The sequence below is a fragment of the Balaenoptera musculus genome, chromosome 15, assembly GCF_009873245.2.
Source record: "Balaenoptera musculus isolate JJ_BM4_2016_0621 chromosome 15, mBalMus1.pri.v3, whole genome shotgun sequence".
Lineage (NCBI taxonomy): Eukaryota > Metazoa > Chordata > Mammalia > Artiodactyla > Balaenopteridae > Balaenoptera > Balaenoptera musculus.
In genome coordinates, this window is record NC_045799.1 from 44,804,386 (window position 1) to 44,814,353 (window position 9,968).

The 9,968-nt window shown below is 46.9% G+C and overlaps 1 long non-coding RNA gene across 2 annotated transcripts; it reads left to right on the top strand.

The window, feature by feature from the left end:
- Window positions 1-553: 553 nt before the first annotated feature.
- Window positions 554-4,870, top strand: LOC118880615. 2 transcript variants are annotated; one of them, XR_005016348.1, is made up of 5 exons: window positions 554-1,483; window positions 1,638-1,679; window positions 2,818-2,993; window positions 3,422-3,628; window positions 4,724-4,870. It is a non-coding gene; the product is annotated as an uncharacterized LOC118880615 (long non-coding RNA). The 2 variants fall into 2 exon arrangements; XR_005016347.1 differs by having other exon boundaries at window positions 554-1,679.
- The last annotated feature ends 5,098 nt before the right edge of the window (window positions 4,871-9,968 follow it).

The following is a 9,968-nucleotide window of genomic DNA, read 5'->3' on the forward strand; positions in this document are numbered from 1 at the left end:
TTTTTCATATCCCAACATTTTATTAGGAAAATTTTCAAACATACTGAAAAGTTGGAAGAATTTTGTAGTAGACACCCATAGACTGATTCAGGGTGACCTTTGAGCACAAACATAATCTTTGAAGATGCTGAGTAGCAATTAACCAGTAGATACAGAAATGTCTGTTGTTTTCCACCTGGTGCTCCTTGAATGTAATAACCATGGCAATTTATTGTTATAAGATTTTATAGCCTTTACTGTTTTTCAAAATACCCTCAGGCCTATTTTCTTACTGTATCCTCAACATCCTCAAGGTTTAGCCAAGGCAGGTGTTACCAGGTGTTCTCTGTACGTTTACGGATGAGGAAATGCATGATCCGAGAGGTTAAGGGCACTGCCTAGGGCCACACAGTAAGACAGGTGCCATTGCAATACCAGGGCTGAGCTCTCAGCTGAGCCACGCTCCTACAGAAATGTCTCCCCTTAATTTATTAACTTATTAATTAATGACAGGTTTTCTACAGCCCTTTCAGCTCCCTGATTCTGCTTGTCTGTGACTTTGGATCTTTTCAGGATACGAAGGCAGGGGCTTGTGTCACTGTAGTCCAGACACCATAAATGCCAACGTGAGGATTAAAGACCAGCTGCAAGGGGATTTCAAAAGCTCCATCGAATCCCAACACTTTTCTCAAGACACAATTTATCTTTGTCTGTGAAAGGAGGGCTAATTTAGACAACGATTAGAACCCAAAAGTAACTGTGCACATGAGCTGGGTTGTCTCCCTTGGAGAAGAATCTGGGAAGATTCTGGATGGTTCTGGATGCAGGGGGTTCACTCTGGAATAGTAACCACCAACACCACCCTCTCCACGTCTCCTGCCTGAAACTAGCAGAAAGAGTCCCTGCCCACGGCTCGAATGTGGATTGTCACCAGGAACGGTGGCTTCTCCAGAATGGCCCATGCTCCAGCGTCCATGTCCCACCTGGGGAAGCAGCCTTCGATGCTCAAGAAGGCACCATGGTGGGACCTGGGGCCACATCCACCATGCAAAGTGTCCCTGGGATCTGGGGCACGAGGAATCCTCACTGGATCTCACAGGCTGTCCTTCCCCAACTTCCTTTTTTTTTATTCCTCCATCAGAGCAAGTCAACTGTCTCCACACTTGCTCTAAAAACATGTTTAACATGCACTGACAGCCCACTCTGACACGGGCATTGTTATTCCATTTTACAGATGAAGAAACTGAGCCTGGGAAGTTATCGAGAGCCATGACCATCTCGGAAGAGACCAGCTCATCTCAGAAGTGATCTCGCTGGGAAAGGCCGTTATTTTCCACCAAGCCACGGGGCCCACTTTGCATCCACAAGGAGAAGCTTGCGCAGTTGGGCTCCCCTCCTGCCTTGTGTTGTCTGGACCCTGGGGCCAGTCTTATTTTGCATGAACAGAGTTGTCCTGGTCCCAGCGATCCTTTGCTGGTGTGGAGACTGGAAGTCAGAGCCCAAGGTCCACCAGGCACGGGAGCTCGTGGAGACGGTTGTGCTCAGGGCATGGGGTCTGGGGATGGCGCAGCTTTTTCTACAGAAAAGTGCATTCTGTCTTCTGCATAGTCTACGGTAACCAACCTTAGTTTTGTCTTGCTTTGTTTTTTTCTCTTCAGCCTCCGGAAGAGTGTCTGTTCAACATAAAGAATAAAGCATGAGTGAGTTCTGAAAGCCACTGGGGAGACTTCCTTTTACTGGGGACATCTGCTTGTCCTTGCCCTTTGGAGAAATCAATGAATTTGATTTCTGGACAGGTGAAAATATTCATTGGAACACCATGGGTGAACAAAGTCCACCCTCGCAGCCCTCATTGATTTCTCTGAAGTTGGCCAGATGTTGTCACAATTTTCCTGTAACAGGTCCTGGGGAAATTCTGTGCTGAAAATAGCACCCGGGAGCTGGTGGCTGCAAATGGGACAGTTATTCCAGGACTCTTCTCAGAAACAAGTACAAACCTTATAACAAAACCCATTGCACCAGTAGAAATCCCATGGAGATGCCTTCATAATTTGGAACTTCATGACTCGCAACTTCATACCTTCAGCTAAATGATGGAAAAGTTCCCACATGGGATGAGTTATGAAATCCACAGCCAAATCAACCTCCTCCTGGGGCTGGTGGGCTGGGAACTGCAGTCAGTTTTGATGGAATAGAGGACCCCCAGCAAATGAACCTGTAACGCTGGAGACTGGGGAGAGTTTTGTCCAAAGCACGTGTCTTGAGAGCTCCTAGAGGTCCAGTGCTGTCACGTGCAATTTTACTCTTCATGGAGAAGGATTCAGGCTCCCCCAGGACCTGTCTCTCTCTCTCTCTCTCTCTCTCTCTGCCTCTCTCTCTGCACACTGTGACTTGCTAACCTCTTTCCTTTAGCCAATAGCCTCAACTTTATTTTCACCACGTCATTATTTCTGTGGCCTGGACATGCCAATGGGATGTCAACATTATTCTGATGAGAATTTTATTTTATCATGAGGATTACAGGCAAATGACATAACAGCTTTCTGTTCACCAAGGAATCTCCGGCAAAGGGGAAAAAAGCAGATAATCCAGGGGAGGGGGAAGGGCACTCACTTTTATTGCACTCCTCCTAAATCCAGGTGCTTTACATAGATTATCTCAGATCAGTTCATCCTAGGCAACAGCCTTGTGAGGATGTCATTCAACAGACAAAGAAAGGGAGACTTAGGGGGGTTGAACAAGCTACCCAAGACCTCAAGACCTGAGCTTAAAAGCAGGCAGATGCAGGGGCCAAAGTCTAGAATCTTTCCACTGACAAAGCACCATCTCTACATGCAGAATACGTTGAACTCTTAGACTAACTCCCGAGGCTGCAGACCAGCAGGAGAGAAGTGAGGGCAGCTACCTGGTGTCTTGGGGCTGAGAAGAGGTCCACTGGGGAGCCTTGGACAAACCAGAACCACAGCAGCTCGGGGCCCGTCTTCCTTCTCCAGACGCAGCTCTCCCATTGCCCGGTGAGAAAGGACAGATGGACAGCCTGAGCCTTGCCTTCGTTAGGCCGCAGCCTTCCCACTTTGAATGATCCAGGCCCTCCCCTAGCTATCAAGGTATGTAGGGCTGACCTGTCACCTTCAGCCTGCACCAGGGTACAGCAGATGGTGTTCAGGCTGATTCTGCGCCTCTGGCTGACTAATCTCCCTGGCACAAGAGTAAACAGAGAGCTCGGGACACCATATGTCCCTGACTCACCGTGCTGGCCGGAATCACCGCTGTTCTCCATGGCATATGACTTCCTGGGCCCAGGTGGAAGGTGGGTCAGAGGAAACCTGCCTGAAAGTTACAGGCGGAAAGATTATAGACGTAAAGACACACATAGGGAGTGGGCATCGGTTAGTCATATCCTAAATGACGTTTATTTTTAAAACCTGCTTTGTTTTCCTAGACAGCGTTCGACTTTGGCCATTCCTTCCAGGGGCCAGCACAGCACTGACCACCGCAGGCCCTCAGGGGATGTGACTGGAATCAAAGGATTGCCTGCCTAATCCATTTCCTTTGTTTATCACTCTGGAATTTCACCCACAAGTTGAAAATGAAACTGACTGTAGTTCAGTTGAAAGATGTCCTCTTGAGATGGGGAAGTGGCATCCTGGTAGGATATCTGTTTCTTCTGACCTCTTCAGAGCCCCCTAAGCAGGAAAACCAAAAGGGCAAGGTTGGAGTGAGGGTCTTAGAGTGGGCTGCTCAGGGCCTGAATAACTGGAGTTCTTCTGGGGACGCACACTTAGCGCTCATTAGGAAGATAATGGCTCATGAAACTTCTATCACTCTTTTCTTGGTCAACCAGAATACTGGGAGTATAGGTCAGTCAAGGCCAGAATTCTCAGGTGTAGGATCTCAGGAGTATTGAGCTGGAGGGGTTGGACCTGTCTAATTTATTCCTTTCCCACATACAGAGGGTGGGGTGCAGTAACCCACCTAGGTTCATACGGTTGGGAGAGGTCAACATGGATCTAGAGGTCTCTCAAGGGTCCAGTGCTTTTTTCGAAAGAAAGAATCCAGTGGGGCCTCTAGCATTTGAGTCATTCTGAGCCCCTGCCCTGGGACCCCAGGGGTGGATGTCTGCCTTTCACACTGCAGGCTTTCAGGCCATAGCCTATACTTGGTAACTGGAGCCACAGGAAGGTTAAGAATGATCCAGAGCAGCAATAACAGTCAAAGCCATTCTAGACCAAATCTTTAACACTATCAAGAGCTGTTCACGGCAGTTTCTCAGTTCCTAGCCCTTCCAACCCTGAAAAATTTGCGAGGTGGTTCTTATCACCGCTACACAGATGAGGAAGTTGAGACTTTGAAAGGCCAAATGAGCCATCCAAAGGTCCACCATTAACTGGACAAGGATGGAATTTGAACTTAACCCAGAGTCTAAGATAGTTCCGAGGCTCTATTTATAATCTTTAGAAGATAGTTCTCAGACAAAAGGGATCTTATGGATACAGAAGACAGACTGGGGATTTAATGTGGGTGCTTAAGATACTTTGAAAGGTTCCTCTTCCAGGGCAGCAGCTGACAGGTGGGTCCAGATAGAGACGCCCACAGGAGAGCTCACCTGCACTCAATACTCTTCCCAGCCTCCTGTCCTGTTGGTCCCTACCAGGAAGGACATGGGAGTTTCCCAACTTTCTTTATTCTTTGGTTTTTTTTCTGTACCTTTTCTTCTAAAGCTAAAATTCTAACTCAAATTCAGGAACGCTGGTAACACGGGTCCACGATGGAGTTTTTTGTTTACTCTTTAGGAAGCTGGACTCCATCACTGGGGCGCCCACTTGTCCAAGAGAGTGAGTTTGTCTTTAAGAAACAAAATCCTGGGCTTCCCTGGTGGCACAGTGGTTGAGAATCTGCCTGCCAATGCAGGGGACACGGGTTCGAGCCCTGGTCCGGGAAGATCCCACAGGCCGCGGAGCAACTGGGCCCGTGAGCCACAATTACTGAGCCTGCGCGTCTGGAGCCTGTGCTCCGCAACAAGAGAGGCCACAATAGTGAGAGGCCCGCACACCACGATGAAGAGTGGCCCCCACTTGCCGCAACTAGAGAAAGCCCTCGCAGAAGAAACGAAGACCCAACATAGCCATAAATAAATAAATAAATAAATAAATAAATAAATAAAATTTAAAAAAAAGAAAAAGAAACAAAATCCTAGAAAAATATCCCTCTCAGAGGATGTAGGAATAAAATCCCATGGCTTCTGGTCCAATAGAGTAGACGTTTATTGAGGAAGGAGAGCTGGTGCCCAAGTTCAATCGAGCCTCACCCAGGTCACTGCTGCTGGGGACAGGCACACAGGGCACAAGCCAGTAACGCTCACACGCAGAAGTGTCTTCACCGCATGGGGTTACCTGGCAAAGAAACCACTTTGAAAAGGCTTATGCTGATATTAGCCAAGTATGTTGGATTCCCCAAATCACTGTCTTCTGCTTGACTTCTCATTGGAGCTTTGTATTCTCCAAGGCCTATGTTGCATCTCCACAGGCAGAGCCCTCTCAGCTGGCACCTTTTACGGGATGCTACCAGTGCCCCATGTCCCACATGTAGCCCCTTGGCACTTGCCTCTCCACTCCCAGGCACAAGGTACCCAGAACTTGGTCCTGGGAGCACCTTCCTTTCTGCCTGAGGGCTTTCTCAGGCCTCCCAGCTCGGAGGAAATCAGGAATCAAAGCATCCCACAGAGTAAATACCCCAGTCCCCACTCCCTGAAGTGGAGCGATTCTGATGCACACTCTTGGTTTTTCCCAGAGGCCCCCGCAGGGCTGAGCCCCACGGACACAGCAGTAACCGTGCAATTGTGCTTTAGTGCTTTCTCGCCCCTGTCTTACTCCCCACCTTCCCTACCATTGCTCACCTTCCAAGGACACTGCTTACAACTGAATCCTGCTTCTGGGGGAACCCAAACTAATATATGCCTCCAACTCAGCATGTCTGGGACATGTTTCTCTCCCTCTGCTTTTCCCAGTTAATAACAACACCCAAAAGCTCCCAAACAAGAGAGTCGGGGGATCATTTTTTATTCTTTTTCTTTCATGTTAGAAAGCCCATCTTTCAACTGGTCACTGATTCCTAAGAATAAACCTCTAAAAGGATCTCTCCAATCAGTCCCTCCTATACTTCCAGCCCTCTCTAGATACAACCCTCCACAAAACTTTGGGCCACTTTAATAGCTTTCTAAGTCCTCTATGTATCTTTAAGTTATACTCTCTTCAATCTTTTCTTCATAGAGTCACATGACTTATCTTTCGAAAACACAACTTTGACCACATACTCTCCTGCCCGGAAGCTTCTGATCACTGCCTGTGGGACGTCCAAGCCCCTAGCCCTGCACACACCGTCGTGAGCAGGCCCGGATGCAGCCCCCTCTTCTCAAGCTGAGCCTCCTCCCACAGGCAGCCCACCAGACACCCTCGACTTGCAGGTCTCCAAATCATCCACCTTCTTTGTCAACACTGGGCTCTGCGCGTGCTATTTCTTGACCTTGGAATGTCTTTTCACGTCTTTTTTTGGTCTGATGAATTTTTATACATCCCCAAATAGCCTAACTGAAACCTGGCTTCCTGCCCCTAGCAGCGAGGCCGAGCTCATCTCCCTTCCCTTTCCGCTTGTACATCACGTTGGTTGCAGTACAGTCTCACATGCTCGCGTCCTTCTTGCCTCTTTGCTGTGGGCTCCTCAGGGCAGGGAGCTTTGGGGTTTCTGTATTTCCTGCACGAGACAGTTTAAGCCCCGCCCCACCTCACGCCCACCAATGTCATCCCCGCTTTCCTGCACGCTCCGCCCCACCCCTGACATCATCTCTTCCTCTCCTCCAGCTCATCTGCTCCAGTCCCTCTGGCCTCTGGCCTCCAGCCCACCTGGAGAGTCTCCTCCTCTGTGGTTATCACTTCCAATATCACTCTCTTTAGGAAAACACCAAATTTTTGGAATTTGGTGGGAATCTATGCGCCCACACCTCCCTCATACTCTCTCCTTCTCTTTATTTTTTCCATAGCACCCACTGGCTTAGAGCATGCACTAAAATTCAGTTATTTCCTATTTTTATTGCTTATTGGCTGCCTCTGCTTCTGAGGTGATAACCTCACAGTGGCAGGGAACCCGTGAGTGCCAGTCCCAGTGCCCAGGTGCAGAATTCCCAGGTGAATAAATCAATGAAAAGACACATGCACCCCAATGGTTATAGGGCACTCTTCACAATAGCCAAGACATGGAAGCAACCTAAGTGTCCATCAACAGATGAATTGATAAAGAGGATGTTGTACATGTATACAATGGAATATTACTCAGCCATAGAAAAGAATGAAATAATGCCATTTGCAGCAACACGCATGGACCTAGAGATTATCATACTAAGTGCAGGAAGTGAGAGAAAGACAAATATATGATATCACTTATACGTGGAATCTAAAAATGTGACACAAATGAACTTATTTACAAAACAGAAATAGACTCACAGACATAGAAAACAAACTTATGGTTACCAAAGGGGAAAGGTGTGTGGGGGGGGGGATAAATTAGGAGTTTAGAATTAACAGATACACAAGACTTTATATAAAATAGATAACCAACAAGGACCTACTGTATAGTACAGGGAACTATATTCGATGTCTTGTAATAACCTATAAAGGAAAAGAATCTTAAAAAGGATATATATATATATATATCTGAATCACTTTGTTGTACACCTGAAGCTAACACAGCATTGTAAATCAACTATATTTCAATAAAAACTAAAGTAAATAAATAAATGGGTACAATTTCTTAATTGTATAACTTGTGTATCACCTTAGGTGTCTAAGAACGCTTTGCAAACTACTTGCCTCAAATACACAGTCTCTTGTTAAAATCCTGGTTAAAATGGCCTTTTAGTTGAATAAATAATATCTATTACTAATATTATTAACAAGTAATATTTGATAAGTATAGAATGAATTACACAATTCTAGAAATATAATTAACCCTGAAAAATAAAAAGAAACAGGAAAAAATTAATGTGAATATTTTGTTTAATCTAATATATCCAAACATCATATCAGCATATAATCAATATAAAAATATTAATGAGATTTTTAAACTTTTTTTGCATATTAAGTCATCAAAATCTAACATGTATTTTACACTCACATCACATTTCAGTTTGGACCAGCCACCTTTCCAGAGCTTAGTGGCCCCATGTGGCTCACAGCTACCATACTGGACATGGCACGTCTAAACAATTCCCAACTCTTCTGAAAAATAGATTTTGTTTGCTTGTCTTTGTAATAAATGCATGACTGGAAATGTACCCTAAATTCTAGTGCTGCAAACAAGTTACTTTTTAGGGCAGCCCACCTAAATCCTATCAATGACTCACAAATCTGACTGTTACTTTTCAATCACACCTAAGCCCTGATGTAAACTTGATGCCTATGGGATCTCTCATTAGAGTCTGGGCCTGCAGCAGGCCCACGGCAGCAAGTTGAGGCTCCTTCATTATTTTTGCATAAGAGCTCATGTGTCGAGGTCATACACCCCGCTCCCTGGGCACCATGATTTTATGAAGGGATGTGTGAGGAGAAGGGTTTCCCCCCAGCTCCCCTCCCACCAACTTGTAGGTGTGCATAGCTCCATTAAGGACGGCTGGTGTGAACATGGAGAAAATTGCTTGAAGGCCTTAGGCCAAACAGTTACACCGCTTTGCCCTGTTTGCTCCTTGTTGCCAAACTGTGACCAACAGAGCGTGGCCGTGAGAGGTCATGTGTTAGTCTGGCTTTAAGAACTTGATACATTGATTACCTGGGATTTTTTTCTAGGACCTTTTGAGCTGGACCTGATGCTAGGCATCTGATCCTCTCAACAAGTGTGGCCCCAGGAGGCTGAGGCCCAGAGAGCTGGGGGTGGACCCGTTTTCCCCATTTAATGAGAACTTGCTGTGTGCTGGGCTCGATAGCGCGTTATTCTATTGACTGTCCCCAAACCCAAAGAGCGAGATTCCATTATTTTCCCCATTTCTCTGGTGAGGCTTGGGAAGGTTAAAAAAGTTAGTAAGAGCTCTGATTCTGACTTAAGTTTACAGAATTTGTTGAAATTCATGGTGAAAGAAAATACAGTGAAATGATACAGTAATACAAAGTTGGGCATTCTGGCCAACTCTTTTATGTATATTTTTAAAAGTCACTTTCTGAGATTTGCTTCTTCTGGTCAGATGGAGAACTAATGAAATGGAGATGGATCATTTTATTAAACCTAAACATGGTGACCCACAGGAGGTAGATGGTTGCTGGTTCTCTCGAGTCAGGGAAATGCAACCTAGGGGTCAGAGGGTCAGGTACCAGAGAAAGGTTGGCTGGGGTTCCCCTTACGTGCTTTTCTATCCCCACGTTTCCCTGGAGAGATCACCGCTTGCCCCATCACTGTGGCAGGGAACAATCCCACCAGCCTGGTGACAGCACAGGACCGGCCGGGGTGCAGAGGTGCTGAGCACACCCTCCTCTGCTGCATCACCTGCATCAGGTGGGTGATGATGTCAAAGGAGGTGGCTCTCCGGAGTGGCTCAGTCACCTGGCCTGGGGACAGGTCACTGCAGGAGTGGTCCAGCCCACTGAAAGCATGGAAATTCTCCACCCTGACGCCAGCCCCCCTCCATTCGTGTCCTCCCCAAGGGGCACGGAAGTCCTGGGCCTGGGCCTTTGCTTCTCCTTCCAGGGACACCTGCCCTGCCAGGGCAGCTGGTGTTCCCAAGTGTGTGTGAGCTCACGAGGAAAAGAAAAAGATTTTTCAGGAGCAAGTTTGATGATGGAACCATGTACACTGGCTGCCACAGCACTGAGACGCTGAGACAGCACTGGTAGGTCAGGCAGGGCAGGAATTAAAGGAAGCTGAATAAATATCCTCAAGGAGACCAGGAGACACAAAACAGGAACACACAGCCGCAGACAGACTTCAGTGGTTGAAATGAAGCGCTCAGT